The sequence below is a fragment of the Tachypleus tridentatus genome, chromosome 9 (assembly GCF_004210375.1).
Source record: "Tachypleus tridentatus isolate NWPU-2018 chromosome 9, ASM421037v1, whole genome shotgun sequence".
Taxonomy (NCBI): domain Eukaryota; kingdom Metazoa; phylum Arthropoda; class Merostomata; order Xiphosura; family Limulidae; genus Tachypleus; species Tachypleus tridentatus.
This window is the reverse complement of record NC_134833.1, coordinates 155,310,472-155,331,994: the sequence shown is the minus strand read 5'-3', so window position 1 is coordinate 155,331,994 and position 21,523 is coordinate 155,310,472. Positions and strand designations below refer to the sequence as shown.

General features: G+C 35.7%; 1 pseudogene across 1 annotated transcript in view; it reads left to right on the top strand.

Moving 5' to 3' along the window:
• The window catches only part of LOC143227534 (WD repeat-containing protein 26-like), a 52,398-nt pseudogene extending 32,541 nt beyond the window's left edge, over window positions 1–19,857 (top strand). The window contains exons 5-12 of the transcript XR_013015010.1: window positions 1,169–1,266; window positions 1,969–2,125; window positions 2,488–2,626; window positions 3,386–3,526; window positions 6,644–6,764; window positions 7,433–7,578; window positions 18,941–19,019; window positions 19,699–19,857. The product of XR_013015010.1 is annotated as a WD repeat-containing protein 26-like (transcript). The remainder of the gene's footprint in view (window positions 1–1,168; window positions 1,267–1,968; window positions 2,126–2,487; window positions 2,627–3,385; window positions 3,527–6,643; window positions 6,765–7,432; window positions 7,579–18,940; window positions 19,020–19,698) is intronic.
• The last annotated feature ends 1,666 nt before the right edge of the window (window positions 19,858–21,523 follow it).

The window sequence follows — 21,523 nt, the reverse complement described above, 5'->3', positions numbered from 1 at the left end:
TCCAAATTTGGCTGTGTTTATTGATGATTCTACTTTGTTTTCCCAATCATTCTCCACATTTGTATTTCTACAATAGGCATTTGCCATCCATCAGTTAAGTTTGATCATGAATACTCTGCTCTAACAGTCTATGAAAGAGTAATTTATATCTAGTTCCTAATTTTTTTCTAAGAAGAAAGTGATTGTTAATTATGTGAAGGTTATGAAGATTTTACTTGTGAAATTTAACAATTTTCTGATGGATAAAGAAATCTTTAATATTCAATTGAAATTATTTTGCATGTTGAATTGTCAACATTTTAAAAGAAAGAAATGTACAAGTAAATTATTACTTAAATATTCCTAAAACATAAAACATTTGATATTTGGTTTACTAAAGCTTGTGATGTTTACTGATAGTATGCAAAATTTTGTGAAGATACTTTATGTATAAAAAAATTATAGTTTTAAAACTATAACAAACACAAAGTGAGTTTGAGGTTAGCCCTCCTGGGACTGAACCCATAGTGAGTGAGTTAACAAATCCTGAAAGATGGGATTTTACAGATGGGTGTGGCAGGAGGGGTCTGATTTTCCTTTTGATGCCTTTGGAATAAAACAAAATTAAGAGCTATACAAAATTAGGGTTTGTCTGAGTGATGAAGATTTTGTAGTAATTTGTTATATTTTGTAATTATTGGAGGGGTGGGGAATAAATCTGAGAACATAGAATGCCAATAGAAAAAAATGTCACATTCCTTACACCAGGTGAAATTCAGAAATTTTTTTTAAATATTGCCTTGTAAATGTAAGACCTTATAACTTGTACTGTTAAAATGTTATGAATATATATCATAGTGATTGTTATAAAATGTAATTTAATCAAGTTTTTAATGTAGGTTGTGACATGCATAGTAAAGGGCAGATAGGGTTAATCTCTGTCTCATTATCTATTGAATAAAATTCAACATAGAGACATTCTTAATGAGGCTGTTAAACTTCCATCCAATAATTTACAAATCTTTAATATGAATTATAGTTTTGTTTATATATTTTTATCAAGGCTTGATACATACTGTCATTACTAATTTTGTTTAAATGTATCAGTTTTAAAGTTTCATTTTTTGGGGGGTTTGCAATGTTATATTTTATAATCCCTCTGCTACTGTAAGGTGAATTTTATTCTTAGCTACATGATGTGCAGTACGGGTGAAGAGTTGCGAGGAATGTCTCGATGGGATGGGAAAGGTTTGATCTCCAGACAGAAACTCATGGAAAAGTTACAAGGTGAATGTTATTAAATATTTAAAGAACTCCAAAAACTAAGATATATTATGGTATCTTATTGCTTTGGATTGTGTAAACAATGTTGTGCATAAATATTGTTAAATTTAATCATTTTTTACAGTGGAATAATATTGTTAAACAAAATTTGTCAGGCATCTTGTGAAATGCTGTTCTTTTTAGAAGTATCATAAATATCATGTAACATCTATGCTGTAAAGTATATGATAACAAAGACATGCAGTGTAGTTAGTTTTGCAGATTTTTAAGTATTGTTTACTATTGAAAAATGTCAAAGTTTTAAGACAGCTATTTGTAGGATAATAGACTTCCTCGTGTTTCAGTGTTAGAGATGAAACATCCAGAAATAAGTATTATCCCACGAATAACTGTCTTAAAACTTTATTTTTCATAAGTCTAGGAAGGGGGTGTTTCTTAAAGAACACTGTTTACTTCTGTTCAGCTCACTAGAGGATAATGCCATTTTTATAGTAACAACTGTAAATTCAGCAAACCCCAAGATAAAACTTTGTCATCATCATTTGGTCTGAACTTACTTGTTGCCATGTTTATTTTATTTTACTTTTTCATAGAGAAAACTGCAAACAATTATGCTATATTATTGCCTCAACATTTTTTGTTTGTTTTGTAATGTTAAGGGGTGGAAAGTTCAGTAAAATTGATAAAATTATTTTCTTCCTATAGGTTTTTTCCCTCCAGTTGTGATGTTACCTCCAAGGAGGCTTCAAACACTACTTTCACAAGCTCTTGAGCTGCAAACAGATCGCTGCCTCTATCACAATATAAGTTCAACAAACAGCTTGGAGAACGAGACACTGTTTGTTGATCACTTATGTACAAAGTAAGCTGGAAAACTGTGTAGATAATTACATAGATTAGACAGTCATGTGCCTATTAATTATAGCTGAAAACTGTTTAGATAATTAAATAAAGTTAGTCACTCATAAGTGTGTATTATAACTGAAAACTGTGTTGGTAATAACATACAATTATGGAGTCACGTAAGTGTATATTATTGTTGAAAATCTGTAGATAATTATAAAAAAGTTAGGCAGTCATACATATGTTTATTATAACAGAAAACTAAATATTTAGAAAACAGTATTGTTTTGTAGCATATTTTTGTCCATGCTGTTATAATGGTTTTTCTTTTGATAATAATTTTGTTGTACTTCAGTTGTAATCCAGTTTATTTAATTTCAGAGAACAACTTCCTTATGACACTGTCCAAGTTCTCAATGATCATTCTGAAGAAGTCTGGTTCTGCAGGTTCTCTAATGATGGCCAGAAACTAGCTACAGGTTCTAAAGACAGCACAGTTATTATTTGGGATGTTGATCCTGTGAGTAGTCTATTTCAGTTTCTTAATATTTCTTAAGAAAAGAAGCTGAGTTTATTCTATTGATTAATGCAGTGGTCTGTGGATCTGAGGGTCCATGGTTTGCTTCTTGTTGCTAATGAATTACATTATGCACTCTGGGACTGTGAATGCGTTATAAAAGTGATAGTCAGATCTCACCATTTGATTAGGGATATCCCAACAGTTGGCAGTGAATGCAGTGGATTAGCTTCTTTCCATTTAGTATATCAGGTCAAGGTTGAGGATAATTAATGTGGATAACCCTTAGGTAGTTTTGTGCATATGTCTGAAAGATAAACTTTCAGCTAAGTATTAGAGAAAATAAAAGCTTATTGTTTGAAAGTTATTTTTATTGTCGATAATTTGTTTATATTTGATTCTTAACGTGATGGTTTTATAATACTACCTTAAATGTTAGTAATAGTAAAAAATATATATTTACAATTAACTTTTTTTATTTTTTTAGGGCTTTCTAGAAAATAAAATATGTAATTGAACGTGTGATTTTTTATTTGCATTTTCCAGTTTATAACCCAGTATTTGGTTTTAAATGTAAAAAATTTTCAAGTTGAGTAAAAGGTCATTTAAAATATGATGAGATTTCTATGTGTTACTGATTATTATAAATAATAATAGTGTTATTGAAAATACCTTGGATCTATTAAAAATCTAAACTAGAGAAAAATGTGCTCTTCTTTAAAACCATTTGTAAATCTCTAACAGTTTAATAATGTTTCTTAGGAGACATTGGAGCTGAGGCACAGTAGAACCTTGGAAGGTCATTGTTATGGACTTTCATACCTTTCTTGGAGTCCTGATGATATCTATCTTATAGCCTGTGGTCGAGACAATTGTCCAGACTTGTGGGTGTGGCATGTTGAGGTGAGGATCTCATGTTGTAGTTTTATGGTACTTTTAAACCAGTATTTTGTAAACTGTAGTCATAGCCCAGAAGGGGTTGTTTAGGCTACTAATTGTATTAGTCAAGTACTTTTACAAAAACCTTGTCTCTAATTATATGGTGTCAGATTGTTGACCATTGCAAGTGCAAGGTGATTTTTAATGTTAAAATTAACAATACATCTCTGCATCTGAAGATTTTCAAATTTCCTTTGTATAATTCTAAAAACCTCCTCAATAAATATCAAATCTTTTTGTTTTACAGAAAAAAATGTTATGTTTTTTACTATAACTCTCTACAGGATTGGTTGATTTGACCAACCTTGTAACCACCATCAAATAATTAGAAAATAATTCTAATTTACCATTTTTTCTTTCTGGAATGGCTGCAAGTTGCAATAGGAAACCACAATTGTTTATCATAAATAGATTAAAGCTTGTAAACAGTAGACATCTAATTAAACTTAGTTGTTTTATTGCTTTTTGAACCTTGTGTATTTAAAAATCCTGCCACTAAATGTTATAAATAAAACTACAGATGTTACCCTGTTGAAGTATGTAACATACAGGTGACTCGAGAGCAAATTAGGGGAAACTTTTTATTGTTTCTTTTTTCTGTATGTATTTTAACCTAATAAGATAAAGAATGCACAGGTAAAAACAAGAAATATTGTACATACCTGGGTATATTAATGAAACTTAGCCATACTTTTAATACTAATGGTATTACTGCAATAATTTTACTTTAAATTAAACATTATACCTAAGAACATAGAATAATAATAACAATAATACATAAAAAGCAAACAATGTCCTATAGCTGTCATAATTTTTCCAGTTTTTCTATGTGATTAGAACCATTAAAAATTCAGTTATGCTCACTGATGTGTTTTCTATAAGATTGAAGTGTGAACTAGAAAATAAATAGACAATTCTCTGTACAGAAAACAATGAAGTATGGTACTTTATTTTTAATATGTCTGTTAATTATAAATAATATAGTATTAAACATTAGGGAGAGCTTCTGGCAATTTGTGAAAAAGAATATGCTACATGTGGACATGACATGAGGGATCTGATATTCTACTTTATGGCTCTGAAACTAAATACGATTAGAGGGTATAAAATTTATACTTTGGCCTGAATAATAATTTTGTTATAATGGTAACTTACATTAAATTCTGTATTTCTGAGAGAGGTGATAAATAAGTTAGATAAGAGGAAAGACCCAGAGAGCAAATGTCAGTTTTTTATACTAGGGAGGGTTAAGGATTTTGTTAAGTATTTCATTATAAAATTAAGAATGTGAAACTTGAGTAATATTAAAATTTGGTTTACTAACTACATTTTGATGCCATGTTTATTTGTATACATTGATCATAAAATAATTTAAGTTTTGAATGTAATTCTGTAAAGGTTGTGACATATGCACTTTGACTTATCCTGTGTGAAAGGTTAATTCTTATAAATGTGATGGACTTTCCATGAAGTATAAGATATTAATTCCCTGAGATGCTATGAATTATTTCTTATGATAGTTTTGCTCGACAACTAAATTCTGTTAAAATCTTTCATCTTTTATTAATTAAAAACATTACAGTTCAAAATATGCAACATAAACAACTTTGGGAAATTATTTAAAAGCACATATTAAAACATAAATACACAAATAGAAGTTGCATATGAGTGAACAAAACCAATTTTTAAGTGGTACACAAATACACATACCACATTATCACTAGCATGTGGCTTAACAATTTCATACTATTTGTTAAATCCTGATTAACTCCACTACAAGAGGTAGAGAGTGACTCTGGTAATTGTTTGTTTCATGGAAGTCTACCAGATGCAGTAGGGCAGAGCCATTTTAATCTGCTATCATTATTAGCTTCTTCATAGTTTTCAAATTATTTGAAGATATGCAAAAAAATAATATAAGTACCTTCAATTGATATACAAAAACAAAAAAGAATGATTTCGGTTATCATACAATTTCACTGCTAAAAATCTTACATTTTTTACACTTAAAAACATGGGACTTGGCTTGGACAGGTTGTTAGGGATGCTTGACTAGTAGTCTGAGGGTTGCAGGTTACGTTATAAGGTACAAATGCCATCAGAGTCAAATACTTAAACTGTTTCTAGTATTTAAACCAAAACAATTTCAAAATAAAAATTGGAGTGACTTGAAATTTTTAAAAATGAGAAACTGAAAGCAAATAGAGGTTAAGAAAGTGATAAATGAGCAGAAGTAAATCTAAAATAAGTATGATCACCAAAAAAAAATACTAAGAGTTGGTGGTGGATGGTGCTGCCTTCTCTACAGTATGTCACTACTGGATGGCTGTTACAAATAGCCCTCATGTATCTTTCTGTAAGATTCAAAACAAGCCAAAACTTTTCACTTTTGTCAATGAACTTTTGGTCCGGTATGGCCAGGTGGGTTAAAGCATTCGACTCCTAATCCAAGGGTTGCAGGTTCGAATCCCCATCTCACCAAATGTGCTCACCCTTTCTGCAGTGGGGGTGTTGTAATGTGGCATTCAATCTCATTGTTCATTGGTAAAAGAGTAGCCCAAGAGAGTTGACAGTGGGTAGTGATGACTAGCTGCCTTCCCTCTAGTTTTACACTGCAGAATTAGAGATGGCTAGAACAGATAGCCCTCATGTAGCTTTGTGCGAAATTCAAAAACAAACAATAAACTTTTACAATGAAACATATATGACTTGTATGTACAAAAATGATTTACCCAAATTACTCTTAAAGTAAGAGAAATAATAATGACCTAAGTTATAAATGACAAAAATTATGAACTCACATTAATCAAATTAAGATTCAATGAAGCATATTTTTGTTAACCTTAAATCACCAGTACTTTAGTAGGATAGGTAATAATAATATTGACATTCTAGCCTGTCAGTATTATTAACTTGAGTTCCTAATGTTTACAAAACTGTACACTTAGTATGCTGACATCACAAACATCTTGTTTTAAACAGTGCTACATCCCACGTTCCACATGACTCACTAAAATCTATGCTTAGATGTGTTCTTTTAATAATTAATTGAGGGATGAACTAGTGTATTTCTTGTTTCAGACTGGTAACCTAACGAGTCAAGATGACCAACTCTCCAGAGGACTCTCTTACAATGTGTGCCTGGCATAAAGACGGCAAGAAATTTGTTACTGGAGGAACAAAGGGGCAGTTCTTTCAATGTGTAAGGTGCTTTGTCCAAAGGTTTCGTTCAATGTGCTTAAATCACAGGCTTTCAGGTCTTAATTAGTTAACAAACAGTAAGGATTGGTGAACAGTGATATGTTTGGCACATACAAAAATAATTTGTAAACATATTACCATAAGAATAAAGAGTGATGCGTGTTTGGCATGTATTGGTGAAGAGTGATATGTGAATAGTACACACTAAAAAAGAACTGGTAGACAGTGACGTGAGCAGAACTTAATGCACTAAGTTTTGGTAAAGAGTTGTGTGAGTGAAATGTACTCCAGACTATCAGAAGGAACAGTTTTGTGAAATATACACACTTTCTCTTCATTCTTTCTCATAGATTCCTAGCTACTGTGAAAACATTTACTGATTTGTTTGACTTTTTACAATACAAGTGTAAGTTGTGATGTAACTAAGTCTTTAAATGCTTGAGGTTTTGTATATGAATTTAATTTTGACTTATGGATGGTGATTTTTACATCTCTCTCCATAAAAGACTCTTTTTATCGTATTTGTTGGAACTTTATTACAAAGTTTATGACTGTTTTATGTGATAACATGTAACTGTATCCTGGTATCTATTTTTTACAGGATGCTTTGTGTAGATGTACTTAAGTTATTTCACAACTTTATGATTTACAATTTATTTCACAATAAAGGATTTAGATGGAAATGTATTGGACTCGTGGGAAGGTGTTAGAGTGCAGAGTTTATGGTACCGTAATGATGGGAAGACTGTGCTAGCTTCGGACACACATTATAGAATTAGAGGTTACAACTTTGATGAACTCACAGATTTTAATATGTAAGTTATTTTAAATATTAAATATCATTGTTTATGTCATCAAAATACTTTTTTTAATGTTATACAATCCATCTTTGTGTTTTAAGTAACCAGTTTATTTTAATAAGTTAGTTTATTAAATGGTATAATTTGTTATTAGTGTACTTAGTAAGAAAGCTCAGTGTTTGTACTGTAGTTAAAGTGTATCTTGTTGTTAATCAAACAAAGGTGTAGCTTAAAGGAACCATTTACCGAGCTGATCTGCCCCTTAGTGTGGATTCCTGTACATGGTGAGGGGACCTCCCAGGAAGGTTCTTTTCTTTCAATTTACCTCTTCTGGGATCTAAACATCCACCCATGCTTGGTGACCCGTGAAGGGGAGGAGACGATCCTGGTGGTTGAGGGGTCCAACCCTAACACCACTTTGGCCTTGAATTCCTGTAGACTGCGAGCCATGGGGTGTTCCCCCTAGGTTCATTCGGCTGGTCCACTTAGGCTAGGGTCAACCAAGTACTAATATTGGATGTTCTCAACAGGTGTTGTGGACATTGTATCTGATGCTGGTATTTGACATTGTAGTGCATCCCCTCATAGGGCTTCCATGGTGTGTGGGATCAGTTGGCACTGAAATGTTCTTTTTATTGTCAATCCTGCAAATAAAAACTTAAACAAAATAGTGAAAAAACAGTTCATAGGTAAACGACCACATCTTGAAGATTCTGGGCAACAATCTTTAACATTTGTAACACATGTACTTCATTTTATTATACTACATTCTCTTTCAGACAAACTTTCAGGGCAGATATCTCCCTTTTTCATTCAGATGGGACTAGAGGGACATGCTGGCTCTCCAAAGTCATATGCTCTGGTGACATATTGGTGGAAACATCCACATCTCAACACAGTGAACTCTTCTTGCATTCAAAGGTGAATGGGGATATACCTATTGAGGTTATGTCTCATGCTACTTTGAATTCATCGTGAGGAATTATTGTTGAGAGGGATTTGAAGAATATCCCCGAGTCAGAGATTCTTGGTGTTTTCTCCACCCACAAAGATGGAATTATGATGCCAACCAATGTCCTCATTTCTGACATTTACATCACCATGCCCATCTTCCACCATCAAGGCAGGTTATCTTATTTGCAGGGTACGGCTATACATTCCAAACCTTCTCAGATGTTTCCAGTGTCAGCAATTCAGTCACTCAAAGACATTATGTCGTAGTTCTTTGACGTGTTCTTATTGCAGTGGCAAGGACCACGATGCTCATGAGTGTGAAACAGACCCTCATTACATCAACTGCAATATTTCTCACCCATCCTACTTTCATTCTTGCCTTAAATGGTTGGTGCAGTATTTGAAAATGATTCAAAACATTACTTACCCCGAGGCTTGAAAATTGCTGTTCACCACTTTATCTCGGATGTACGCTGCTGCACTTTGTTCAACTACAACAGTGGGAGTGCAGACAGATCTCTCTGTGCCTCTGAAAGAATTGTTCTTAAACCACATGTAAAGTCCTTTGACTTTCATGGTTAAAAATGTTGATGAATCAGCTTCAACATCAATCTCTGTCCCTAACACACATTCCATCAAACCCCAAGATCCACTTCCTTTACTTCCAGGTATGGGCATTTCCTTGGGTATATCTTCTCCCACCCCAAGATGCAAAATAATCATTCGTTTATGTCCTCATTCCATGGTATCCTCTTCCAACAGCAAAGACCTACCCAATTGATCCAAGGTAAGATCCATGGAGGTCGATAGACATCTTTCAAATAAAGACAGCAAAGAAAAAGATATGGTTCTAAACATAAGGGCTCTCTGCCCAATTCACCTACACATAATTAAAATGGCCACCTTGATACAATGGAACTGTCGAGGTTTACATGCTAATCTGGATGACATCAAAGCACTGATTGCTTTTTACCATCCTGTATGTCTTTCCTCACAAGAATCATTTCTGAAATCTGCCAATACAGTCACCTTTTGGCAGTTTTATTTGTACAAAAATGACAGGCTGTGTGATGGATGAGTGCATGGAGGGGTGGCACTATTGGTTGATCAGCATGTGCCCACCCTGTCTTTTCTGCTCAACATACCCTTGCAAGCCATAGCCATCTGTGTTTCCTTGGGTTGTACCATTACTGTTTGTTCTAACAGTTGTCATCTCTTTTTTAATCCTGGGGACTTTCATGGACATCATCTCCTCTGGGGAATGCTGATATTGTTGGGAGGGGTTGCTCCATAGAGCATATGCTCTCTGATCACAACCTTACTCTTTTCAATAGTGGTTCTTTCACATGCCCCTCGGTGTGAATTCCTGTACGTGGTGAGGGACCTCCCATGGAAAGTTCTGTTTCTTCTCGTTACCTACTGTGGGAGGAGAGGATCCTGGTGGTTGAGGGGTCCAACCCTAACACACCACTTTGGCCTTGAATTCCTGTAGACAGGCAACCTTTGGGTGGCCCTCCTTGGGTCACTCGGCTGGTCCACATGGGCTAGAGTCAACCAAGTACCAGTGTTGAAAGTTCACTTCGGTCGTTGTGGACATTGTGTCTGATGCTGGTGTTTGGGTATAGTGCTCACGAAATCCTGGTGTTGCTGCAATGTCCTTGCATGACATTGTAGTGCATCTCCTCGTGGGGTCAGTGGGTACCGAAATTTTCTTTTTTTTCCTATGGATCCTCCTACGAAAAATTTAAATAAAATAGTGAAAAAATAGTTCATAGGTAATAATCAGTGATGTCGAGAAACCCACTTGTTGAGAAATTTATATGCAAAAACGGCTCGTTTGGGTTGAGAAAATATTTTACATAGAAGAACGAGCCGTTTTTGCATATAAAGTTCATAGGTAAACGATCATATCTTGAAGATTCTGGGCAGAACTCTTCAACATGTGTACCTCATTTTCTAAAATTACATTCTCTTTGAGAAACACCTTTAGGACAAATGTCCCCCTTTTTTATTCAGAAGGGACTAGAGGGACTTGCTGGCTCTCCAAAGTCAGTAAAGAAGCTTTGATCTGGAGACATATTGGTTGAAACATCCACATCTCAACACAATGAACTTCACTTGAATTCAAAGGCAATTGGGGATATACCTATTGAGGTTACACCCCATGCTACCTTGAATTCATCACGAAGAGTTATTGTTGAGAGGGATTTGAAGAATGTTCCCGAGTCAGAGATTCTTGCTGGTTTCTCCACTCAAGGAGATTCTGCAGTGAGGTGCATCTCCACTTGTAAAGATGGAGTTACACTGCCAACAAATATCCTCGTTTTAACATTTACATCACCATGTGCACCCGCCACCATGAAGGCAGGTTATCTAAATTGCAGGGTACAGCTGTACATTCCAAACCCTCTCCAATGTTTCCAATGTCAAAGGTTCAGCCACTCAAAGACGTCATGTTGTGGTTCCCTGACATGTGCTCATTGTGGTGGCAAGGACCACAATGCCTACGAGTGTGAAACGGACCCTCATTGTGTCAACTGCAATGGTTCTCACCCCTCCTACTTTCGTTCTTGCCCTAAATGGTTGGAGGAAAAAGAGGTGCAACATTTGAAAAGGACTCATAACATTAGTTATCCTGTGGCTCGGAAAATGCTATCTGCCACCTCATCTTGGACATATACTGCTGCACTTCGTTCCACAACTACAGTGGGAATGCAGACAGATCTCTCTGTGCCTCCAGGAGAATCGTTTTCAAAACAAATGACAACCTTTTGATCTCCATGGTTAAAAAGGTTGATGAATCAACTTCTACACCCATCTCTGTTCCTCCCTTTCATTCCAACAAACCCCAAGATCCACATCCTTTGGTTTCAAATACAGGCATTTCTTCAGATACATCTTTTTCTCCTACCCCAAGATGCAAAACAATAATTCGTGTCCTCAGTCACTGGAATCCTCTTCCAACAACAAAGACCTGCCCAATCGACCCAGGGCAGGATCCATGGAGGTCAATAGACCTCCTCCGAATAAGGACAGTAAGGGAAAAGATGTGGTCGTAAACAGAAGGATTCTCCAGCCACTTTGCCTACCCGTCATTAAAAATGGCCACCTTGATACAATGGATTTACATTCTAATCTGGATGACATCAAAACTCTGATAGCTTCCTACCATCCTGTATGTCTTTCCTTACAGGAAACATTTCTGAAACCTGCTGATGCAGTCATCTTTAGGCAGTTTTCTCTGTACAGAAATGACAGGCTGTGTGATGAATGAGTACATGGAGGTGGCACTCTTGGTTGATCAGCATGTGCCTACCCTGTCTTTGTCACTCAACACACCCTTGAAGGCCGCACCCATCCGTGTTTCCTTAGGTCATACTATCACTGTTTATTCTCTCTACTTGTCGCTTGGAGAGACCCATGATCAATCATACCTTGATGCTCTCATTGAACAGTTGCCATCTCTCTTTTTAATCTCGGGGAACGTTAATGGACATCATCCCCACTGGGAAAGTGCTGATATTGATAGGAGAGTTTGATCCATAGAGTGTATGCTCTGTAATCACAATCTTTATCTTTTCAATACTGATTCTTCCACTTATGTTTATGCACCTAGTGAATTCTTTACTGCTATTGATCTCTCGGTTTGCTCCCCTTCTTTATTCTCCCATTCATGGAGATTTGACAATACTCCACTAGGCAGTAATCGTTTTCCTATACGTTTGAGAGAGACTGGCCATGGTCGATGCCACCCTATCCGTGTGCCCCAGTGGAAGCTGGATCAGGCAAACTGGCCCTCTTTCACTGCTCTCGCAGAACTTGACGAGCTATCACTGTAAGACCTCAGAGAGGATGATTAATGCTCATCTTGTTTGGCTCCTCAAATCAAACAACCTCCTCTTGCCCACTCAGTGTGGGTTCGGACAACAGCACTCCACCTAATTCGACTTGAAACATCAATCATAGAAGCCTTTCTCGAATGACAACACCTTGTATTAATAGTTGTTGACATTAAGAAGGCTTATGACACAACATGGAGTATGGCATTTTGTGAGACCTCCATATATATGGGTCACATGGCCATTTAATCATATTTGTAAAAAAATTTTTAATGGACAGGAGATTCCAAGTTCGTGTGGGTTCGACACTTTCCCGTTCTTTTCTACAGGAACTTGGGGTCCCTCAGGGCTCTATTTTGAGCATAAGCGCAACCCTAACGTGGGGGGGTTTAGTTTAGAGAGAGAAATCGTAAGAATTCTCTCTCAACTGGGGTGTTCAGGAACATTGTGGTTCCTCTTAGTCCCCTTCGTGAAAGATTATTAGGTTTAGTTTTATTTATTTATTTATTAAATAATTTTTGACTCTTTTTTTTTGGGTGAGGGAGGTCATTACTAATGTTATCCTAGACCGAGGCAAAGGCAGCACCAGAGAGAACGGCCAGGTCCGTCGAAGGCAGAAGTTAAAGTAAATATGAACATGAACTCAAACGACCCGACTCAGGGTCTGGCAATAAAGTTGCCTGTGCTGGGATCTAAAATCAATGCCTAAGTTTTTTTGCTGTGGGGAAGCGAGAGTGCCCCGAGAAAACCACTTTCACAGGACAGGCGCGAAAGTTTTGCCTGTCCTGTGCCCGATATCTGAAAAAGAGAATACATATTATTAACATGAGTCTAGTTCTTTAGATACTTTGTTGTGTAATTTGTGATTCTTGAAATATGTTGTAAGGTAAAATGTATTTTGTTGGTGCACTTGATAATTTGTGTAGTGATGCTGTTAGTTTGTTTCTGTTTTCTGCTTTTAGATAATATTTGTGTGATGTTTCCGTTAGTCTATTTCTTAGTGTTGGTAAGTTACTGATTTGATGTATATAATTTACTGGCGTGAATGACAGTAGACTGAATGCAGATCTTAGTATTCTGTTCTGTTGAACTTGGATTTTCTGGAGTGTATTGTTTGACATATTGTATGTTACTTGACATCCATACTCTATTAGTGGACGGATGTAAGCCTTGTATATTTGGATAATGGTGTTTGGTGAACATTTCGATTGTCTACTGGTTAGAGTCATTAGGTGTGAAATCCGTTTTCTAATTGATGAGTGTATATTGTTAACATGTTTTTTCCATCTTAGTTTTGTGTCGAAAGTGATGCCAAGGAATGTGATGTTTTTGCTCATGTTAATGGTCGTATTTCCGAGTGATAATTTTATTTTTCCTAGATTTTTTCTTTGTTTTTTTAATTTCCTGTAGAAGGTGATTGCTTGTGTTTTAGTTGGATTTAACACTACTCTCCACTTGTTACTCCATGTTGAGACGTTGTTTAGTGATTCTTGTACATGAGACACTCTATTTTGAGTGTCACACTTTTCTTTATAAAGATTAATGCCATCACTGAACAAGTCCCTCTCACTGTTGCAAGCGGGCTCTATAATCGAGCGACTTTTACATCTCGTGTCAGTCGTCAAAAATGAGATATAATGAGCGGCAACTACAAACTGCCCTCAATTGTGTACTGAAGTGGACCACGGCAAATGGCTTTAATTTCTCTCTCTCTAAAATCGTTTGCATGTACTTTTGCTGCCAATGGGGTATTCACCCTGATCCTGAACTCCGTATTGATGAAGTTTCTCTGCCAGTGATCTCTGAGACCAAGTTCTTGGGGCTTATCTTTGACCGTAAGCTGACCTTTATACCACAGTTAAAGCAGCTACGGGTCAAATGCACAAGAGCACTGAACATCCTCCGTGTCCTCTCTATAACCAGTTGGGAGCTGATCGATGTTCTATGTTAAAGGTATATCGTGCTCTTATTCCGAAACTTCGACTATGGATCAATGGTCTATGGCTCTGCCAGACCCTCCGCCTAAAGATGCTGGACCCCATTCATCATCAAGGACTTGACTCTGCACTGGGGCTTTCTGCACCTCCCCAGTTCAGAGCTTATATGTAGAATCTTGTGAACCTTCTCTGCACCTTTGCCATTTGCAACTATCTTTACTGTATTCTTCGAAACTTCGCTCCTTACCAAAGCATCCCACCTGGGGATGTGTTTTCCTTCCTCGGTGGGCCATACTTTTTCAGAACAGACAATCTGCCATTGCTGTTTTTGGCCTTCATGTCTAGGTGCAGCTAGATGAATTGGGTCTGTTCTTGGATAACATTGCTCTATTCATTGGTCAGCCCAACCCACCATGGCTTCTTACAGTCCCCAAATGTGACCTTTTTTTTTTTTAAGTCATCTGAGAAAAGCAGATACTCCCAATTGGAAGTACCGTCTTTTATTTGCTGAACATCCTTCCATTCCTATTTATACAGATGGTTTGAAATCAGATGACTGTCTGGACTCTGCCATGATTTGTTGTGATTCAGTGTTTGCATGCAGAATCCCCTCTACAGCTTCTGTGTCCACTGTTGAACTATATGCCATTTCTCTTGCCCTGGATCACATAGAAGCTAAGCAGTACTCAAATTGCACTATTTATAATGACTCACTTAGTTAGTTCTCTACTGGCCCTGGAATTGCTTCATGTTAGTTCACACCCTGTTCTTGCCAATATTCAAAACCAACTGGCCTATTTCTCTTTAACATCTACTTCTATCCAGTCTGGATACCAGGCCGTGTTGGTATTCGCAAGAATGAGCTCGCTGACACTGCAGCTAAATCTTTCTGCTCTGGCACTATCACCACTATGCCTGTTCCATTCATCAACTATGGTCCTACATTCAAGGCTCAGTTTCATGCCAGCTAGCAATCAACTTGAGTTAGCAATGTAAAACAAGCTTTTCCAAATAAAACCCTTTATTGGACTTTGGCCGTCTTGCTTCAGTGAAGATCAAAAAGAAGATATTGTTCCAACTAGACTACACATTGGTCACAGTTTTTTAACTCATCATTTTCTATTATGTGGAACTGATGCACCAGTGTGTAGTTTGTGTAACACTCAGATCACAGTAAGCCACATTTTACTTTCTTGCCATTGTTGCGACTAAACGATGGAACCATTTTAAAAATGTCTGTCCCAGTGTTTGTCCATAATGTTAGACAGTGTTATTAGTGATGGTGACATTGTCCACCTTGGTAAAGTTTTTAGTTTTTTAAAGGTCATTAATTTTTTTAATGCCATTTAAATCTTTTAATTTATACATTAAACTTTTTTTAGTGCAATTCCCTTTTAAGAATCAAAGTTCTGACTGGCGACACACTACGACAATCTGAAAATTTTCACGCCACTTCTGGAAAGCCTTAATGATTTTTAGGTACACGTTATACGGCAAGAGATAAAAGCCTTAGAATGAAAATCACAGCTAAAGCAAGTGATATTAATGTTATTGTGCATCACGTTTAGATACATGTAACACATAAGAGTTAACTTAAAAAGCCTTAGAATGAAACTCAGGGCCAAAGCAAGCGATATTAATGTCATCTGCACATTGACAATACTATCGCTTGCTTTGGCCGGGAGTGGTATGATTTTGTGGTATAGCAGAATAAATCATATATTTTACATATTTTTTCAATGTGACGCTTGTGCCTGCTTCCGAGAGCAAATCAAATTGAAGGGAGGCTCTAATGTAGACAAACAAGCTTGCATTTCATCTTCGACTGTAAGAAGCCTCTCTCTCTTTCTGGCTTTAATTTCAGTCAATGCTGAAAATCCAATTTTGCAAAACCACAAAGATGCAAATGAAAGCAGAACTTCAACTGCTTTTGAACTGATTGCAGAATATGAATTTTTAATTGAGATCCAAAACTCATCCAAGCTCTTTTCAGGAAACAATGACTGATAAAATTTGTCATTTCATAAATCAATGAGCTGTTCTTCCTCCTCAGTTGTAATATTTGTTGTCTTGTTGATTCTGAATGGATAGGTCACCCAGTTATATTCGTCAACAGCAAGTGACAGGAAGTAATGTTTTAGTGCAGACTGTAGGTCGCTAATGTGTTCAAAATTTGAGGGACAATTTTCTACTTTGACGGACGTTAGTTAATAGAAGGAAAACAAGGACTCCTTTGAGGTCTTATTCTTCCACAGCGTCACCTTTTCATCGAAGGCTTTCAGTTTGGACGTTGCAGTAATAATGTTTTCAGATGGTCCTTGGAGACTTAAGTTCAGAGAACTTAATTTGTGAAACAAGTCAGAGAGAAATTGAACCTTCAGCCACCAGACCTCATTATGAAAAGGAAATTCAAAACCTGCTTCCTCAACCTCCAAGAAAGAAATTACTTCAGTTTTTAGTTGGACAAGATGCTTTAACACCTTTCCTTCTGAAAGCCATTGAAGTTCAGTGTGATACAGTAGCTTTTTGTAGTCTGAATCCATCGCCTCACAGAGAAGAGAGAAAAGTTTAGATTGAAGTGGCCGAGACTTGTTGAAATTCACCACTTGAATAAGTTGATTCATAACAGACTGCAAATCTTTTGGCAAAGATTTGGAGGCGTGCGCCTTTTTGTGAATCATGCAGTGAACAATCCTAATGTTTGGATTTTGTTGGTGCACCAGAGTGATGAATCCCTTCTTTTTTTCATTACATTGAAGGACAGCCATTGGGGAAAATGCTGACACAGTTATTCCAATGTAATTTCAAGATTAAATATTTTCATTCACCAATTTGAAAATGTCTTGGCCTTTCGCTGTACGTTTTAAATCTTTGCAAAATAATATTCGTTTTGATTTTTCCATCTTTATGAATCAAACAAAAGCCAGAACTTGAGCTTTTCCACTTACGTCAGTAGATTCATCAACTTGAAGAGACCATAGCAGAGACAATTCATCTTTAGGTCTTTCGAAGTGTTCGCAAGCTTAATCCTTCAAATCCGTAGACAAGTCTACAATTCTGTGCAAAATTGTATCATTGAACAGTGGAACTTGCTTAACTTTTTTGGCGGCATCCATTCCAAGTATAGTTTCAACAATGATTGCTAATGCTGGTGCAATGACTGATTCAGCCCCCATATGCACTCTCTTACATTTTGCCAACAATTGAGCATCCTTATAACTTGCAATCAATCATTTTTTGGGCAGCTTCATGTAGTTCAGAAGCTTCCTTGATTGTTCTTGTTGTTTAGCCAGGAGATTCTCGAAGTATTCCTTTGGTTTATCCTTCACAGCTGAATGTTTTGTTTCCATGTTTAGTTTGTTAAGTTTGTTAGGAACAAGGGCCTTGTTTGATAAAGCTGCATTGCAGAGTAGGCAGAATGGTAATTGAGAATTTTCAGATTCCAAAACGATAAAACCATATTTGATGTATTCGTTTTTGTACTTTCCTTTGATTCCTTGCTTTTGATTCAACACATTCTCCTTTGCAGCACCAGACTTACTTGAATATTTTTCCTTGGATAAATGATAAAGCTAATTCATATGAGATAAGCACGAAGTTCTACAGTTGATATAAAATTCCTACCTACAAGCGTAGCAGCTGTAGCTTACATGAGAATGAGAACCAGTACCAGAAAGCAGTTTGATTGTTTGATGCATCATTTTTGACGTACGAAGCATTTGTTGCACCACATTTAAACTAACAGTCGAACTGTTGCAGTCAAGAATGAAATTTAAGTATGAACTTCTCAGTGTTCAAATTCAATGAAAACCATCAAATGTTTTGGAAGGTTTCAGAGTGTCTCTATAGTAGCTTTTATTAACTGATGTGTTTGACTTGCTTGTAAAATCCCGAGAAAGTTGAATGTGTTTCAAAAACACTGTGGCACACCTGCCGGTTTCTTGCGGCACACAGGTTGAGAATCACTGATCTAGTTCGATTTGAAATTAGAAAATGACCATAACATTAAATAACTCAAAACCAGGACTGGAAAGGCCAACTTCAGGTGACTAATGCTGCTGTTTGAACTACCCGTTAGTCATCCTGGTGAGTTATTATTAAAATGTTGCTACATGTCTTTAAAACTTTTATTACATTACTTTTTTGAAAATGTTCATAACATCAAATAACTGGAAAGGCCAACTTCAGGTGGCTGATGGTGGTTTTTATACTTACCTGTTAGTCTTCCTGGCAAGTTATGCTACAGAAAGTCCTTTACAACTTGTATTACTGTAGTTTTTCTCTTACTGCTGTAGACTAGATGTAAACATTGGTTTTATACTATTTGTTTTTTTAAACTTTGTTTTGTTTTACCTTAATTTCCTTTTATGAATTTTACTGAATATACTTTAATTTTACTTTTTTACTGGATGTTTGGTGCAGATAGCCTAGCGACCTTGTGCTATAAAACTAAATCAACCAACCAAGTTGATCTGAAAGTTGGAAATTTGAGTGCTGTTACTCTTGTATATACTTATATACTTGTGTAAACATGTAATTGGTAAACAAATGAAAAAAACAGCATTGGTATTGTAGATATTATATGTTAGGCTATAATTAGGAAAATGAGTTACATATTGAATATAATTCATTCTTTGGTTTATGTAGAATTGAAGAGGACCATGAAATTAGGTCTTTTACTTGTGATGACACAGGACGACTGGCCTTGCTGAATGTTGGTGCTCAGGTAAGAAATTTGGTTTAAAGTTTTACACCACCAGAGTTGAGTTTGTTAAGGAAACAACTTTGAAATACCCTGAGTTTTTTTGGGTTTTACTGATGCTAACAGTACTCACACACTGTGTTAGCAATTGAACTAATAGTTGAAGCTTTAGTTTTGAAATTGTGAAAGAGATTTTGTAAACCCTTTCCCTGAAGTTTACAAACTAATTTTTAAATTATATTTCAAAACATGATTAAACAATTTGAAATTAAACCAGCTTGTTAACAACTTTTAGATTATTTTCCTGTTTGTAGGTTACTGTTACTAGTACTTTTTGTTTATATAATATAGATTATATAGATGGTACATATCTTAAATAATAATATTTGATTAATGTAGTCACCATTTATTTTAATGTGAATGAAATACTTGTGTTGAAGTGCAAGCAACAAAGTTGTATATGCACACATGCATACACTTCCGAAGACTACTTGATGCACAAAAGATTTTGTATTTCTTTTTTAGCATTTCCACTTGTGGCACCGAGGTACAAAGTCTACGTTACATTTCAATGACATTTACTTTCTCATTGTCACTGTAGGGCGACCTCTCGTGAAAGACACAAGTGAATCTTTAGTAAAAGTTTAAATACATATGTATCAGTCAAAGCTATTTAACTTTTGTTTTGGTTTTCTTACTTTAGGGTCTTCATCTGTGGGACTTGGAAGACAAAATATTAATTAGAAAATTTCAAGGAATCTCCCAAGGTTTCTGTTTAATTCACTCTTGTTTTGGAGGAACTAATCAATCTTTTATTGCTCATGGAAGTGAAGGTAATACTACATCTGTTGTTACATTTTGAACACATTAAATAACGATTGTAAAGGAAAACTTGTTGAAGCGTTAGATCTGTCAGTTAGCGTTTAATAAACATAAGCAGTTATAGTGATGCTTTTTTTTATAAAATATGCATTGTTCAGTTAATTAGTTCTATCTATATATCTAAATTACAGTCATCCCTCGTTGGATGTATCTCTCCGTCAGGCTAGTCCAGTATTTCCTGTTCTTAGCTAATTAGTTAGTAGTCTTTATATCTTGTCAAAAAATGAGATATAAGCGTATCAGTTAAGTAGTTAATGAACCTGTTATCCTTTTAAACAATGAAATGTAAATGTGTAACAATTAATATGAATCATGGGATTTCTCCTCAGATATGCTTCTCATTAATACAGTGAGATGATTTCTGAAATGGTCTTATCTCCAGTCACTCAAAACTATCTTGATCCTGGACTGCTCTATAAGCACTGCTAAAAGTTTTATCTAACAGCACACCAGTCCATCAATTTTATACCATTTCAAAACATTTTGTGATCATGCCTATCTTCCCCAGTCGGTATTGTGCTCTCCATATTAGTGCAGCTAGCTCCCTCTATTATTTTAGAATAATCCTCACTTTTGGAAGTGGCATTACAGTTTAATGGTGTGTGATTTATCTCACTCTTCATGTGATTACAGAAATTTGATTGTGCTTCACCCACAAACTTGTATCAGCTTCAACTTCAGATTTTAACCACTTGTGTTTGATTTCAATTGTTTCCACTTGTTTGTTTGGAAGTATTTCTGTTTCCTGAATACTCATATGTTATTATGAATTTAATATTTAATGTAGCAGATGATGTAGTTCCTGTGATGGTAGGCAGTGATTCTGACATGAGTCCCTAGGTCTCAGAGTCAGTGACATCTGCAAGAAACAAGGAGTTTGTCTTATGTTCAGCCAACAATTTCTTCCTTTCATGTTACAGTTTTTTTGAGAGGAAGGATGTAATTACTGAGTGAAACATTCTTGCTATGGCACTTCCACCTCTTACTGTACCTCTACATTAGGTTGTGTGTTATTTTGAAGCTACACAATGGGCTATCTATGCTCCTACATTAGGTATTGTCCTTTTGACCAGAAGATCTGTGATAAGTTTTCAAGAGTGTATTCGTCACTCACAGTACATATGCTTATGTTTATGTTAGCTTGTGGGGATTAAACTAATTTTCATATACAATAATTTGGGTCTTTTATGTCTTCTCTGCTCAACATTTGGTAAGTTTGACTTTCATAATTCTTCAATGTAGGTTTTACATTTGTGTTTTATCGTTATTAGTTCTTTGATTAGACTTGTAAATCAATTCTATATTTACATCTCTCTTATCTTCTAAGTTCCTTTAGCGGTTTTATACTTTAGGTGTTGCTTCTTGATTTATATCTTTAGGTCAAACTTCAAGTTCTTTTGTGTACTTTGTAGACAGTAAATTGCTAGGTTTTGTTAGTTCGCATTAGGCTTTTGGTAATTTTCTAAGTATGTTAGTTCATGTGTCTTTTTGGCTACTCTTAGGTGGCAGCTCTGTGTGATTCTCATTGGGGTTTTGGCCGAGGTTTCTGCCTTCAATTCCACTCTTACTTTATCCTATTCCCAGATTTTCTTTTAGGAACCATACTTCTTCCAGTCATCTTGTCTAGTCTGTTCAAGACCTCCTTT